Genomic DNA, 17,431 nt, shown 5'->3' with positions numbered 1-17,431 from the left:
CAGGCACTAAGGCACACATACCATCCAAACCACACGCAAATCTGAGGAGAAGCACCAAGCATAAGGAAAGATTCCCACACCTTTAACCCAGCTCAATGCAACTCCTCCCAGTGGTAGTTTTGATGACCCTGACTCTAAAACAGGGGAGACGCATGTTTCAGGCACTTATTAGGCACCCTACTCTCTCACACGTCTCCCGACCTCATGAGGACAGCGGCTTTTATAACTCACGGGGCTTCCTCCCACGTCACCCTAGCAGGACCAATGAGAATCCCGCTCTGGCAGCGCGGGAGCAAAAGGGAGGGGAGGTGGAGGGCTCCGAGCCTGCTGCCAGCCTCCTCACAAACTGAAGTTAAACTCCTCAAATGTACACAAAAGCTCCTCATTTAAGAAAACCCACATACAAATGATGTACACACATATGTCATTAAACAACAAACCTTACAACGTATCTGTAGATACCAAACACTTGTAGGTAGACAAAAACGCAGACGAACTGCAAAACTTCCAGTTACACTCTGTCTCTCAAAGACTGAGCAATTATGTTCACACAAAAATGCTTCTTCTCTAACATACAAAACGTCCGCTAGACGTTCATATCAAACGACAAATCCATGCCCATAAAAACCCCACAAAACGCTGCGTGCTCAAAACAATAACGACCATTGCTGTAACAAAACATCGGCATACCCCGGTTTCATCCGTCTTTATACATTTGCATTAGCCACGTATATGATTAACATGGCGCCTACATTCTACTGAATAATTGAATACATGTATCGAATATACGAATTAAAGGGATACCGAGGAAAAGAATGGCAAAATAAAATAGAGAGAGAGAGAGAGAGGGAGAGAGTAGGCATTTGTGAGCATAGCAGCAGGAAATGTCGAGCCCAGCAATAAACAAACTAAAGACAGGGGTGGGAAGAGAGGGTAAAAAGAACACGCCACTCTTCACCAAACCTTCATAAAAGCTGATTATAAAACTTACAAAGATGATCCTAAAACAAAAAGGGACGTTATTTGTTGTATCAAAAACGATGTAATTAAAACATTACAAGAAAAGGTAGGGCAAAGAAGATCCTAAAATCTCCAAGTCGAATCATTTCCTACAGCTACAGGGAAAGGGGGGGGGGGTGTAAAGTCCAGTTGCGGGAGGGGGAGGGGAGGAATAGAACAAATGCCCCTCCGTGGTCAGCTCGGTTTCCCAGGGCCAGCCCCGCTCGCCTTATCAACACATGTGAAAGCAATTAAATCGCTCGGTACCGGAGTTTTGCTAAGGAATAGAGCGCAACTCCGATCTGGCTGCACCAAAGTGGTCAGCTTAAATTGACCTACTTTCTCTGCTCAAAACACGGGTCATCCGTACTGTATCCCCTCTTGTACACACTCGGTTTACTCTCTTCGTACATCATCAGTATTATATGATTAACGTGAAAATACATGTATCGTACATGTATCGAACATATGAATACAAGGAATATCGAGGAAAAAGGCGCAGAATAAAAGAAAGGAGCAAGAGAGAGAGAGGGTGTGCGTGCATGTGTACGTACGTATGTGGAGGCAGAAAACATTAACTCCATTCTTAGCAACCTAAAGGAAGGGGAGAAAGAATGCGTTGCATCCGAAAGCGAGATGATTAAAACGTCATTAGAAAGGGTAGGAATATTCCAAAACTCAAATGTTTGTCACTCTGTACCGTACAACTAGGGGAGTTGCAAGGTTAGCCATTTCGGTCCTTTATCTTGGGGAGGGGCGGAAAGAGGGGGGGGGGGGGGGGGAGGCTGGAACAAAGACCACGCCGTGGTCAGTCCGCTCTTCGCGGCCCGTCTAGCTGTTGCCTAGTCAGTCTACGGAAAATGGCACCATAACCAAGGATTTATTGCTAAAGAATTTCTGTTTTCAGATTCATGTTCTGCTATGTTTGTAGTATGTCTGGTCAAAAATCGAGAAAAATATAATTATTTTTAAAAAAGTTATCAAGTGTGTTTGTCGGTGTGTATTTTGTCACAAAGCGATTCTACGTTTTTTACATTGTCTGAACTGTTTTGACACCACGAACATCAAATATAACATGCAAGTCACAGTTTATGATTACAATATAAAAAAATGTCTAAGATATTAAAAATCAAAAGGTCAAGGTCATTGGGTCATAAGGTCAAATTTGTTGTTTATGCGTGAAGTGAAGGCTGTGTAATCATTTTCAGCAGCATAACGAATTTTTTTTTTATACACGCACTAAACACACACACACACACACACACACACACACACACACACAGAGGGGAAATTCCAAAGTAATTGGTACACAAGGTCATATTTATTGTTTTCAACTAAAAGTAGAATACTGTACTCATTTTAAACCAAACATCATCTTTGTGAAGGTTTTGTTCTACAAAAACATAAGTATTCCTGTACAGGAGAATGTAAGCGCAGTCAAGCAACATGTAAAAAGGCCACACAGTTTGCAGTGTAAACTAAGAAAAGTAAGATGAATGATGTCAGGAAGTCGCTGGATAGTCTACCGCGTGACAAGGGAGCAGGGTATACAAAAGCAAACCATTCAAACACAAGCAATGAAACAACAAACGTAAACTTCTTCTTCTTCTGCGTTCGTGGACTGAAACTCCCACGTACACTCGTGTTTTTGCACGAGTGGAATTTTACGTGTATGGCCGTTTTTACCCCGCCATTAAGGCAGCCATACGCCGCTTTCGGAGGAAGCATGCTGGGTATTTTCGTGTTTCTATAACCCACCGAACTCTGACATGGATTACAGGATCTTTTCCGTGCGCACTTGGTCTTGTGCTTGCGTGTACACACGAAGGGGGATAAGCCACTAGCAGGTCTGCACATAAGTTGACCTGGGAGATCGGAAAAATCTCCACACTTAACCCACCAGGCGGCAGCGACCGGGATTCGAACCCTCGACCTTCCGATTAAGAGGCCGACGTCTTACCACCACGCCACAGCGCCCGTCAAACGTAAACAAGGCAATTGATTAGATAAAGCATCACATAATCAAATAATCGACAACATTTTAAATTCAAAGCACATAACTCCAACATCATTACACAAACATTGCACAACATTCATAAACATTATTGACCAATAATGTATTCACAGCGTTAGTCATGCATTGGTCGACTGCAGACTGCAGAATTGAGCATCAAAGCAGTCATAAAACACTCAATGAATGCATTCACTGAATACAAATATCTGTGAACACATTCCGTAATTAGAAAAAAATCAGGAAACAACAGGAATGATAATAATTATGTCCCTTGAAAAACATCTCACAACATCAGTCACTGTCATAGAAATAAAGAAAGGCCCCAATACACATTTGTACATTTGAAAAACATCTCACACCGGTCACTGTCATAGAAATAAAGAAAGTCTCCAATACATATTTGTACATTCTCCAAAGAGCAATGCTAGTTGTTCTCTTAATCATCTGTCTGTAGAAAGGCCTGCGCAACATCGATCCGTCCTGCGTACATGGTGACCGGCTTGGAAGCTCTGGTAGACATCCTTGTGAGTTTCTTTCAGCTGCAGCATGTCCTGGAGATACAGGTGGAGGGATTTGGTGTAGAGGTTGTGCCCTGCTGCTGCCATGAAAGGCATCATTTCATGGACAGTGGACAGATGCAGGTCCCAGTTTCCTGTGCGTTCAGCTTTGAGGAACTTGCGCAGAATGTCAACCATGTCCATGTACTGAATCCACAGTGCAGCTGTGGGGTGGCACTTGAGGGTTTGCTTTTGGCGTTCTAGTTTTAGCTGAATCGATGCGATTGTCTCATCAACGCAAACTTCTCCTAGCGGGATAGCTCCACAAGTCCCACATGTTGGCTGCACGGGCAAGGTCCCCATCAGGCTCCTCACATGAGACAGGAGCATCTTCATTTGCTGATGGCGCGATATCATCCACTGTCCCAGCAATTTGCACATCTTCTGGTACATCTGTGCTATCAATTTCCTCAATGGAGACGTCACTTAGTGTCACATCCAGGTCTGGGAGTGGCAGAGAGATTTTGAACGTTTGTGAGGTCAGGAGTGCGTTCAGAGCCGAGTCAACCAGAAAGTGGCCTCTAACTGCTCGGGACACTGCCTTGCCTTGAAGCATGTAGTTGACAGCTGTTGGTGCATATGTCAGTTCTAGCACCTCCTGCAGACCGCTGCCCTCCATCAAACGTCCAATGCAGCCCAAAAAGCTCATTTCCATGTGAAAACCTTCAAGCCTTAGAACAATGGAGGCCAAGTCAGCATCATCAGGTTTGTTGGCGACGATCTCATGGGCTTTCCAAAATAGGGGCTGGTCGAAAGTGAGCACTGGAGTCGAGCCATGTCTCTTTGCTTCCTTCGCCGTGAACAGCAGTGTAGAGTGAATGCAAGTCAGATCACCAGGGTTCATGTCGATCATTGGCAAGAAGAAAACGCTCGACTTACCAGGGTGACGGTCGTTGTGGACAGCCTGCATCGTTCCAGACCATGAAGGTCTTGCAGGCTTCAGCGGCCACACCACCTTCCACAAGACATCAAGGTGTATAGATGGGTCAACAGCTCGCAGGTTTTCTAGTTCCCTGTATGTAGTGTTCCCAAAGTGAACTGCCTTTGACTGGAAATACACGATGTCAATTGTTCCCTTTTCTTTTGAATCTTTGGAGGTGACATCCAACCTAGGAATAGGCTTTGTTCGTCGTGTTCCAGGAGTTGTGGTAGCAATCATTCCCATACCATGGAAAGAATTGTATCCATCCAAGGTACAGGAATTGTGATCCACATTGTCAGCCACGTATTGTAGAATCACATTCTTGGCACATCCTGGAATATCTGTACTTTGGGACACAGCTGCATTTGCCTCAAATCTCTGCACCTCTGTGTAGGAAGACGAGAAGCCCATCGCATTCAACACATCGATCAGATATCGGGAGCCAAAATGGTGGTGCATTTGGACTCCAAGTCCAATTTGAAGTGGGGCGATGACAACCCTAGGTCGAGCTGCCTGGACAATTGCTTGTCCCACAGATGCAATTTTATTGTCAGCATCTTTTTCGCTGAAAATCAAACGCAGGAAAAGCTGAAGGGACTGGGGAACAAAGTCCAGGTTGTACGCCCCTGAAGAAATATCCTCTGATGTTGGATATTCCTTGTTTGTCGTTGCAGAAGCAGCTTTTATTTCATTCTTTATCAGTGCTGCAGCAGCTTTCACCAGCTTCAGTTTTTCACTTTCGTCGTCATTAGTCTTCGGAGAATTGTAGAAATCATGAAGAATGGATTTAGCTGTTGTGCGGAATGTTACAACATTAGACTTGCCCAGAATGTTCGCTATGATGATTTTTTCATCAAATCTCTCCAAGAGCTTTTCCTTCATCCATTTGGTGGTGTAACCAACCCCTCCACTGAACTCTTGCATTTTCTGCACAAGCTCTCCGATGGTGATCTGTTCGTCATCGTGGTTAATGAGATATTCTGCTGTTTTCTCAAAAACTTCAAGTTTTTCAGTGTCCGGTGGTCTACCCACACTTCGGCTTGGAGCGTTTGTCAGTGCGTATGCACCTGGCTTGTCATTATAACGTTTGGGAATTGACAGACCAAGCGCTCTGAAGTTACAGTTACAAGTTATATGGTACACAGCATCTGCTGCATGCAGGTCTCTTGCAAATTCAAGCTTTCCCTTGACGATATCTGCCCACTCATCATTTCTTTCGTCACATTTTTTCAAAATTTCAGTTTGTAAAGATAATGTTCTGACTCTGTATGCCTCATCAGGTCCACGTGTTTTGGAAAGATTTACCCGAGTCCCACAGAAAAAGCAGCAACTTGCAAAGTCAAATCTGTGTTGCTTAGATCGTGTGCTTCGCTCTCCAAGCTCAGTCTTATCGGTATCTCTGTTTTGCTGTCTTAAGTCTTTCTCGATATTATTGTCGTTGGTGTAATCCCTTCGACACTCGATATGCACCCTTTGACCAACTGTAGGCTGAACGGTTCTGTTCTGTCTTCTCTGGCTCGAATCCTTGATTCCTGTATCAACAAACAAATAACATTGCTCACTACAAACTCTTTTTTATAGACATTTCAACAGAAGCACGCAATTTGTTAACCGGCTATGACCCCACACACTTGCTTTGATAAGTCTCACTGGATGACACCCAGTAATACAACAAACTACAAATACAGCACAACATGTAAAAGAACACCAAAGGGAAAAAACAACAAAAGAACAAAAACAAACAAAATAAAAAAGGACATAAAACAAACAAACAAACAAACAAACGTTATAGTATACAGAACACTAAGAAACTCAAATTTATCATAAGAATTGAAACAAATCAAGAGAGAGAACATACTTGCACATCCTTTCTTTCCCAGGGTATTAAACTCGACGTCACATGGTTCGTTGCATATTGGACAGGTTTTTAATGGATCATCCATTGTGGTAGCCTTTGAAGTGCTGCAAATAAAATAGTTTTCATGAACACAAATTTGTAATGTTCAACATTGATAACAGCACCACCATTAAATACCACAATAATATATAGTGCGTCCTGCATGTTACTTATGTAATCAGTTGATTCTAGAGGAAAACAACTAAAACACATGAAAATAGGAATTTTGACTGGAATGTTCTGCCATACAAATCCTTGCTAAAAGAGAGTTTTTCAGGCGGCAGTACAGACAGTAAAACCTTCAGTTAAAGTATTTTATGGAATAGTCAAACCAAAACTAACCTTCATTGTTTTAAAGTTGTAGATGACCACAAATAAACGTCCATGCAGCTCTGGTGTATCACAAAGACTGAAGTGAAAAACTGCTTCAAATAATCAAACTGTGAAGATTCCAGCAAGATGGTATCAAAGACAGGTTGTGCTGTCAGACCAGAGTTATGGTGAGAGCATCCGGCGAGCGCGCGGTCACGGCGATCAGATTACTGATAGCCAGCCTCCCTTACCCTCTATCCAGGAACCCCCTCATCCCCCCTCTTCCTGCTGCAGAATGGCAGGCGAGTGATGCCATGATCTCTCTGTATCGAACTTTTAATCGATCATATCTCGGCCGTGCGATCTTCAAATGGAGTCGAATTGTGTATGCATGTTAAGTGTTCCATGCTGAGCGCAGCCATTATAAAATAAATTCTTTAGGATTTAATCCTTAGTCTCCGGCAGTATGACTGAACAACTGACCTCAGCACTGCATGTGCACCGACCGAGAAGTCTAAGAAAGGGGGGGAAGGGGGGGGGGGTGGGGGTTGGTCAAGCTGGGGGCAGTGCCACAGGTGCAAGCGATTAACCGCTTGGCACCCAAGTTTTGCTAAGAGAAAGAGGAAAAACCCAATTCTGGTGCACACAAGTTGTCGGGTTAAAGTGACCTATTTATGCACTGGCGATTTGTACTGGATGCCCTTTTGTACTATTACAAGACTCTTTCCAAGGGAAAATGACGGATATCAAACCAAACGTATGTGTACTGCACTTTTCTCCACACGTAAACAATATTATTATTTAGACTTATATTACATTGGTACTGTCCGCAAAGTTCAGGGCGCGATAACCTGCCACCTCTCTCTTCAGTTCCGCACCCAGACTAGCCGTAGCCGCACCTGCAACCAAGAAAGGCAAGCGTCGCACTTGACATATGATCTTCCCAAAAGATTGCGGGTCTGCGTCCTTGGTGGTACCATGATAACAAGTCCACTAATTGGTCCAACTTCCCTTCGTGGAGGCGTGATATACTGTCAGCCATAATATTAACCGATCCTGCCACATGCACCGCAGAAATATTACAATTTGTCTTAGCACATTCCCACGCCATTTTTCGTAACAGACAATTAACGTAAGTGTTCGTCGATCGTCCTTTGTTTATGACACCTTTAGCAACAGTACTATCAGTGTGGAAAACCACGCTTTTTCCTGCCCACAAGTGCGACCAGCGTTCAACTGCTTTCACGACTGCAATGATTTCCTTGAAATTTATGTGCAGGTTTTTTGCTGCGGGAATGTCCTTTTCAAAACAAGTATAAACCCAGTCACTTTGGTAAAAGGCTCCTGCTGCTGTATTGCACGCATCGACATACACATGCTGCGTAGCATGTTGATAAAAATACACGGTACCATTGAATACTGTAAGAAAAGACAACCACCATTGCAAGTCTTCATGAAAGGCTTTTGTAAGTCTAGTTTTGTGCTTTTGCTCCTGCAAAGGTTTTTGTGCGTCAAGTATGCGACGGAGAAAAAATCTGCCTCCCGCAACCACACATGACGCCCAGTTGAGAGAGCCTGCGAGGCTCTGTAGCTGCTGCTTGCTTGCGCGTTGTTTCCGCTGAAACTGCTGTAGCTTCTGTCGTAGCTGTTGTATCTTGTCGTTGCCCAACGACAGGGTGCAGGCCTGGGTGTCAATGTCCACCCCCAGGAAGGTGATGCGCTGGGTAGGCCCCACCACTTTCTTCCAACTGATGTTAAATCCTAATTCTCTGAGTAATCTAATCAAGGTAAAAAGCATTTTTTCACACTCTTCTTTTGTTTCTGTTGCTGACAAAAAATCATCAATATAGGCCACTACTCCACTCATTCCTCGTCTAATCATACACCGTCTCACAGCCTGTGAAATCCTATGGAAATGAGCGGGACCTACGTTACTGCCAAACGGCAGTCTGCTGTCAAAAAGATAAGTAGGTGTTTTGTCATCACCAAAAACCCATTTGAGTCCAGTTACCTGATAGTTCTCTGGGTGGATACACACAGATCTGTATGCTGCTTGAAGATCAACTTTAGCGCACCAATATCCGCTCTTTGCTAATTTACAGGCATCTCTTAATGTTTGAAATTTAACACTTTCCGGTATTGAGTAATCGTTCATTGCTTGTCCATAAGGTCTGCTGCCATCGTGAATGAGTCTGATTTCTTTATCGTTTTTTGGTATAGCTGCCAAGGCACTAACTATGGTAGGCTTCTTTGAAGCAATAACGTAGTTTCCTTTATTTATCTGATCTATGAGTTCCTGCTCTGCTGCTACTTTATGCTGTATCGCTGATTTGTGGTTCTTATGTTCTACTGGTGTTACTACACTGCCTCTTTCAATAATGCGAAAACCGTGTTCTATGCCATCCAACAAAAAGGTCTTATCGCTATCATCTACCAGCTCATTCTGCCAAATATGAAGTTTTGCGCTAATGGAAGAACTACCACAGAGAAAGTTACGATTGTCAGGGTTCTGTGCTGCATAAGGACTAGAGTGGTTGGGGTCTACCTTGGCCGTAGAGACAATTTGCTGTGCTGGATCCTATATCAGGGGGTGGCTGCCAGGGTTCGCTGAGTGCTGGGTTGTGGGATGGTCCTTGCCGCAGCTGCTGCACGCGTGCTCGTAGATACAACGTGGACCATAGGCGCATGACCCCTTGTACTGCAGGCACACCTCTTTGCCCCCGGGTCCTGTCGGTCGCTGTCGGTGCGCGCCACTGGCTCCGCCGTTGCCGCCAGACTTCTTGATGGTTGGCGTAGCCCGCTCCCGAAGCACAACTGTCGCCAGGTGTGGTGCTTCGGTCCCCCAGGACAATTTGTCGGCCGCCTGACGCTGTCGATATTCGTCGTCGAAGATGAGCACAGACTGCCAGGTGAAACGGCAGCCTAACTCCCCCACCATCTCTGTGTAGCGTAGATAGGCCGCTACATCAAAGTCTTTTTCACGAGACAGGAGTGTGGCCATGATTCTGGCATTTGCCACAATCCAGGCGGAGGGTGACACCCGATCTAACTTCGGCTTTGTATTGGGTAATTTGATTGTCACCCCTCCGCCAAGAGAACCTCCTCCTCCACAGCCAACGAGGATGAAACAAAATCGATGATTTTTTAATCCCTCACCTTTGGGTCTTGCCGGCGTCACTGGCGAACCGTCCATGTTGAGTCGCCCCAGCAATTCCGCCAAACCACTGGCACCTCTGGCGGTGTCGTTGCTCATGGGGCCTCCCCCATCTTTTGCTTGCAGGGTTTTAATCCCTGCCCGAAGCAGGGCAAGATGCCCCCTTTTCATGTTGGCACTCAGGGAGTCCAAATCCTCCGGCTCGACACATTTGAGGGCCGCCAACGAATCGAACCCCTCTTTGACGAGGACGCTGGTCACCGCTGAAGGAAGGTTTGACTCCTTACACCATTGTTCTATTTCGGACATGATCACAAATAATGTTCAATTTTCGACGCGCGCACTTCAATGCTGCTGCTGCTGCTGCCGCTGCTTTGCCGCTAATGCAAGAGCGTGTATCCTCTGGCACTCACTTGCCAGAAAGTTTGGCGCCAAAACCTCCACTACAACACCCTCCTCCCTCCCTCCTTACTTCTAGGCCCCGCCCACATCCGCTATCTCCATTCCTTCCCCCTTCCTCACCATCCTTGTCCAGTCCTAAATACCATCGCCTCACCTTCAGTTTAAAAACAATTTATCGTTCCTCTAAACTGACACATTATTTAGACTTATATTACATTGTTTATAAACAATCAGCAATGTTGCTAAATAAATCATTATTTACTTAAACAATGAATTATTTACGTAAACAATTCATTGTTTAGGGAAAGCAGTTTTCATTATTTAGGGGAATCAAGAATTGACTTCTAAGCTTCATTTTTTTCTTTGTGTATAATTCAATACAAGGTAATTACTATATCCAAATATTATTTAACAGAAAATGTTCGTAAATTGTTTTATTTTAAAAGCTGAAATTGCCGTACGAAAAGAACTGAATGCGAAAACAAACAAAAGGTCAAGGTCATGACCGGGAGTGTTTAGTGTTTGCATTCTCTCCCGTGAAGTTGTTGAAAAAAAGTTTTCCCTCCTAAGTTTTCTGTTCTGTCTCAACAAAAACTTTCTCTTTCCATTTCTCTTACTGCATGATTAAACTTTTTTTTATCTGTAAGTTACACAACACAACACAACTTGGTATGAGCTCTGACGCGATGACGTCATACAGTCGTATGCAGAGTTTTCGGCCTTGCCTCAGACATTCCGGCGGAACTCGCGAGAAGGCAACACGCGAAATCTGCACTCTGAATCTCCCGCATTTATCGACATGGTCTCTAGTTGTAGTGTTAAACATTGCCATAACAGACAAGATAGAGATAGGGACAGAAGATTCTTTTCTGTTCCATTTGTTGTCAACGGTAAGGGCAAAGAGACAAGGGATTTGACTGCACGACGCCGGCGAGAAGGGTTGGCACAGCTTCAGCAGCTAGGAGATACGTGTGCTGTGATCATTTTGTCAATGGTAAGTTAGTACTCATGCTTTTGTTCACCTGCCTTGGTTAGTCTGTGTTTTATGCAAGCTGTGTTGTGATGGTAGTGTGCGGACAGTCGGTCAGTCCTGCCATGCACCGGGGGATATAGCTCAGTTGGTAGCGCGCTGGATTTGTATACAGTTGGCCGCTGTCAGCGTGAGTTCGATCCCAGGTTCGGCGGAAATTTATTTCAGAGTCAACTTTGTGTGCAGACTCTCTTCGGTGTCCGAACTCTCCCCCCGTGTACACTACATTGGGTGTGAACGTTAAAGATCCCACGATTGACAAAAGGGTCTTTCCTGGCAAAATTGCTTAGGCACAGTTAATAATTGTCTACCTATACCCGTGTGACTTGGAATAATAGGCCGTGAAAGGTAAATATGCGCCGAAATGGCTGCAATCTACTGGCCGTATAAAATTTCATCTCACACGGCATCACTGCAGAGCGCCTAGAACTGTACCCACGGAATATGCGCGATATAAGCCTCATTGATTGATTGATGCACCGAGTGCAATCTATGACTGAGTGAGTCAGTCTTAGGCCAAAAAAACAAAACAAATAGGTGTGGTTAAGGTAACATAGCCAAAAAAAAATAGGGTAGGAAGGTAGGCAATCACTTTTTTTTTCTTTCTAATGTATACAAATTAAACTTACTTGACAGGGAAATAAGTGTGCGACTCGAGCGCTTTCGCTTTCATTGCGTTTTCTGCACTCGTTTTCATGTTTTCCTTTTTTTTGTTGACAAATGTAATAAAAAGTTATTGGGTCGGCCCCTAAAAATAGGGTAGGTCGGGTTACTGTAACCACACCTATTTTTTTTTAGGCCTTACACTTACTCTCAGTATAACAACTGATCATGGTTGCCCAAAACCATGACTTGTGAGAATGCCATATGTGTGAAATACTTGGATTTGATAATCAGAATTTATTTGAACACTAAATGGTCATTGTTGATTTAACTTCATAGTTCAGTTTTAAAGGGTAGATCTGTGTCTAGATTTACTCATTCATTTTTTTTGGGTGACTTATTTTTAAAATAACTCCCAATCCATAATTTACAATACATTTGCCTTTGATTTTTTCTGCAGGGCAACCATCTGTGGGAAGTAAACAGTCCGAGCTGGACACCTACTTTGAAACTTGGGTATGGTGCAGGGACACAGCCTGACAGCCAACAAGGACAGTACCAGAGACTCAAGGAGAGGAAGAAGCTTGTGGGGAGTGAGTCAACTCCTTCTCACCCTAATTTAGCAGAGGATGCTGGTGATGGTGACGGTGAAGGTACTTCGGATACAGCAGAACTGGCTGCTCCTCTTCCCAAGAGAGGTGACTGTGGCGGTACTTACTGCCAGACTGAAACCTATGACAATTTTGCCTGGATTTCTAAAGATGAAGAAAAGCAGCTACGGGATGAACTAAACAGGCTGGTGCTAGAAACTCGGGAACTTAAAGACGAACTTGCCAAGAAAAAAATGACACTTGATTCTTTGAGGGACAATGACGATACTGTACGATATTTTACTGGGATTTCTAATTTCTTCACACTTGTTACATTATTTGATTTTCTTGCACCGCATTTGCCAACACACTCGCGCAGAGCACTGACACAGTTTCAAGCTCTCATTCATGCATATACGCCTTAACACACCTCTGCAACACCTGGCATACATCTTTTCTGTGTCAAGAACAACGGCCAGCAAAGTTTTTCACGAGACTGTGCATATCATGTACCACAGACTGCAGCCACTTGTTTTCTGGCCAGACAGGCGAAGTATAAAGACAAGTCTACCGCCACAGTTCCTTCCCTATCCATGGAACAGAGTAGTGTCCATTATTGACTGTTTTGAAATATATTCATTGATTTGACATTGGGCTGAGGCAGCAACAGGACTTCCATAAAGCCATATGCAACACTTTTTTCCCACGGACTATCTCCAGCTGGAACCATCTTCCCACGACGACGACATCAGCCCCAACCCTCGAGTCGTTCCGCTCACGTCTCCGCGGTAGCAGCCCCCTGCAGCCGCCAGTGGGCAACCCCTAATTCATCAACCCCTGTACGTAGAGGTTACATGCCGAGTCTCAGTGATTATCAAAAATAATGGTCGAAGTTAGCGGATCATGAAAAATGCGAGCTTTAGCGAGCTTTTTCATGACCGCGAACTGAGACCATTATTTTTGATAATCACTGAGACGAGGTGTGTAACCTCTTTATTCCTCCTTTCTTCAGTTATTCAAAGAAAAGAGGAGGTTTTTTGTGAAAGTTTGATCGAATCCTATTCACTCAACCAGTCAACCTGCGCAGGCGATCGATTAATGCGCGGTTGTATAGTTCCGTGAAAATTATTCCATTCTGTTAACACTTCTTGTCAGTTTTCCTATTTTGGGCTAAAATCAAGTACACAGATATGCTGTTATTCTGCTGTGGCGGCAAAGGCAGATATTGTGTGTTCTGTATATGTTTTGGTATCGCTAAAGATAATGTTTTTTCGTCAAATGGGACTAGCAGACGAACTTTTGCACCCGTGTTCCAACGTTAAAAACTGTATGAAATTCAGTTTTCTGGGGAAAATAGTGTATGAAACCCCTTTATGTTGTTTAAATTGATGAGATGTGTGCATTGGGTTGCGTGTGATCTGTTTATTAAATGAAATATTGTTGAAAACTGACCGTCGGATTGCAGTCTGTTGTCGAAGGAACTGAGTGAAAAGAAGGGGAACTACTCTTGTCGCTAGACAAAGTATGAGTTACTTGCCTTGGGAAATTGCTTGTGATGAACGTCTGATCTAGATTCAGAAAACAACCGAACTCATGGATTTTATATGGAGATTCATGTGTTCAGGCCTGTAGTTGTTAATTTAGATGCGGTATGTTTGTATTGTTTGCTCCAGAGATGTATACTTCGTACATTAGAGCGTTCGGAACTTTTCAGTTGCAAAAAGTAGTACCGAAACAGAACAGCCTCTCAACCCATTGCACTATCGAGGATTCAGGCTGTTGCTGGGTCGTTATTTGTTTGGTTGCTGGGTCATTATCGAAAAATAACTACCCCTACAAGTTTACAGAGGTAAAGAAGCAGAGGGGGGAATAAATAGTTTTAAACGCCTCCCAACCTATCCAGTTCCTGCCCTTTCTCAGTGCTGGTTTTTAAATTGTCATCCCGATTCCAAGAGGCACACACCGCATCCGGAATCGACAAATGACATCAACGCGGGACCACTTACGTTTACCAAATAAACCCGGTCCCAAACGGAGAGAAGAAGAAGACCCTCCAGTGTTAATGCTAGTGCACTCACCTGGTCAAACTACATGCACAACAATACAAATTATCAATTACACCTCAAGGCCATATTTCTTTTATTTCTAAAGGGTAGGGTGGGCTTTCAAGTGACAAGCACATCACTTCGTGTACACTACATTGGGGTGTGCACGTTAAAGATCCCACGATTGACAAAAGGGTCTTTTCTGGCAAAATTGTATAGGCATAGATAAAAGATGTTACGAAGCGGTTTACTCGTATTTTTGGTAATGTGTATTGTTGTAAATAGAATAGACTATAGCGATGGTCAGACATTGGAAAGGGCTATAGGCTGCATACCGTCACGTTGACCGCAGTTGAACCTTTGTGTAACTGACAAGGTTTTTCACGTGCAAGTAATGCAGACGACAGCTCACTGGCAATGTCATAGCAAGAACGACTTTGTAAAATCAGTCGCCGTCAAGGAGCCAAGCTCGACTCATGTTTTTCGTAACACTTTAGCAGACGGGCTCCTGTTTTAGGTATCTGACTGAAGAAGGATGAAGACTGACGAACTTTCCCTATCAGCGTACATGATATCTTCCATTTTCATATTCATGCCAGGCCGGCGACTGTACTAAATGTTGGCTTTACACTCTTTTGAGGTATGTTTGAACCCGGTTATATTTTCATGTCATGTTGTCGTATGTGAGAAGAGTGACTGGTTCTGTGTTTAACGTTATTGTGTAGGCCTAAGCTATTGTGCTACACTGCTTAAACATGTGAGGGTTTTACGTAACGTTTTCTTAGCTTTAGAAAACAGGAATTAACGTGTAAATAATTATATTGGCTCATGCAGCTTAATATGTTGGACGAGTGAGTATTTTTATTGTGCGAGTGAAAGAAACTAAAGACAAGTTGACTTATGGACTAAACTTTACAGTGTTCCAACTGGAGGGTTTTCATCGCCGGAGGCTGAACTGAACCAGTCAACTGCGGCTTGGTGTACATGACCATGGCATGGAGAGCTGGCAGGGTTCTACAGTTAGCCGCCGAGACGAACTGGAAGGATCAAGGACTACGTCAAGCAATGGTTGCGGTGTCGTGAGGACTGGTGCACCCTTGTCAGTCGTCTGAAGGACTTACAGCCATACCAACATCTTGAGGGCCGAAAGATGGCAGTAGGGTAACGTACAGTAGAATACCTATTCGTCTTACCTGTTAAGCTGCTTTGTTTGAGCCAAAAGGTGTCTGCGTCTTGGACTGTAGAGTTTCTTGCGGTGTTGTCGACCTAGAGTACTGGTCGAAGCCCGGGAATGATTTTGTGATGTAAAAAGCTTTGTAAACAATAATAATTAGTCTTGGCAGTGTCAAGATCCATTTAACACCAGGTTTTTGCGTGTGTGAGTGCGTGTACGCTTGTGCCTTGTAAGCTACTGTAGCGGACAACTATTCAGATTACATTCAAGCCTGTAAACAAATACTAAACTTATAGAGTGGTGTAGAGACATTTATGAGTGTCTAGAAACAGGCCAATAAAGGACCATAACATCTGGCGCAATAAGGGCTATACCACTCCATAACAAAAATGTCCACCAAAATACCCGTGTGACTTGGAATAATAGGCCGTGAAAAGTAGGATATGCGCCGAAATGGCTGCGATCTGCTGGCCGATGTGAATGCGTGATGTACTGTGTAAAAATAATTCCATCTCACACGGCATAAATAAATCCCTGCGCCTTGAATATATGCGCGATATAAATTGCATAAAATTTAAAAAAAAAAAAATTAAATCCCTGCGCTTAGAAATGTACCCACGGAATACGCGCGATATAAGCCTCATATTGATTGATTGATTGATCACTGCAAACAGTGGGTATCTAGACAATATTGTACAAAATGATGTGATTTTGGCCGACAGGGGATTTGACATTAATGAACTAGTGGCTATGAGAGGTGCACAAGTGAAAATCCCTGCCTTTACAAGAGGGAAGAGTCAGATAATAGTCAACACGCAAACTAGCCAATCTGAGAATTTATGTTGAGCGAGTTATCGGTATTCTTTGTGGAAAGTACAAAATTCTGAACTGTGATATTCTGACTGATCTTTTGTTTGCAAGGGAAGAGGAAGAAGTAGTAACACTGGACAAAATAGTCACTGTATCATCTGGGCTTGTCAATGTTTGCACTTGTATCATGCGATTCTTCTGTGACGCTGCATAAACACAGCCTAGTGAACTGAAGGCATTGTTTAGAGAATATGTCAATTAAACTGTGGTGTATTGTATCTGATTCTGATGTCTCGCATGAGCAGTAGCAATAGTCTTTCTGTTATGTTTTCACTGGACGGAATCTTGAATTTGAAGATGAAGGCATTGTTTAAACTAAAGAATGTGTTAATTAAACTGTGGTGTATTGTATATGATTCTGATTCAGGTGTCTCACATGAGCAGTAGCAACAGTTTTTCTGTTAGGCCAAAAAAAAATTGTCTGTTTCTGGTCACCCGACCGACCCTAAATTTCGGCGCCGACCCTAAACTTTTTTTTTCCAAACTCAAAATTTTTTTGTTTTTTTGTTTTTTTTTGTGGTAAAGGACAGGGTGAGAAAATGAACAACAAAAACGTGTGAAAACGAAAGTCCGCTGACGATTTGTAAATGTGTTGAGTGTCTTGTCTCTATGTATAGTGAATCCAGTCTCTTTGCGCGATTTTTAAAGTTAGTTTTATTGGTCTACATTTGGGGTAAAAAAAAAAAAAATTTAAAAAAAAATCCCTACCTACCGACCCTATTTTTTTTTTTAGCCATGTTACCAGAAACAGACAATTTTTTTTTTGGCCTTATCATGTTTTCACTGGATGGAATCTTGAATTTGAATATGTGTATATGATCTGACCTGCTGCTATTTCCTTCCAATTCAAGAGCAGATTTCA

The 17,431-nt window shown here is 43.3% G+C and overlaps 2 long non-coding RNA genes across 2 annotated transcripts in view; both read left to right on the top strand.

Annotated features, from left to right (window-relative positions):
* Nucleotides 1-17,431, top strand: part of LOC138980646 (uncharacterized) — a 59,481-nt gene that overhangs the window by 20,097 nt on the left and 21,953 nt on the right. The gene's annotated exons all lie outside the window — the stretch shown is intronic.
* LOC138979431 (uncharacterized) lies at nucleotides 14,759-16,272 on the top strand. The gene is made up of 2 exons (XR_011460024.1): nucleotides 14,759-15,165; nucleotides 15,444-16,272. It is a non-coding gene; the product is annotated as an uncharacterized lncRNA (long non-coding RNA).

The sequence above is a fragment of the Littorina saxatilis genome, linkage group LG11 (genome assembly GCF_037325665.1).
Source record: "Littorina saxatilis isolate snail1 linkage group LG11, US_GU_Lsax_2.0, whole genome shotgun sequence".
Lineage (NCBI taxonomy): Eukaryota > Metazoa > Mollusca > Gastropoda > Littorinimorpha > Littorinidae > Littorina > Littorina saxatilis.
The sequence above is the reverse complement of the archived record's forward strand: the minus strand, read 5'-3'. Positions and strand labels throughout refer to the sequence as shown.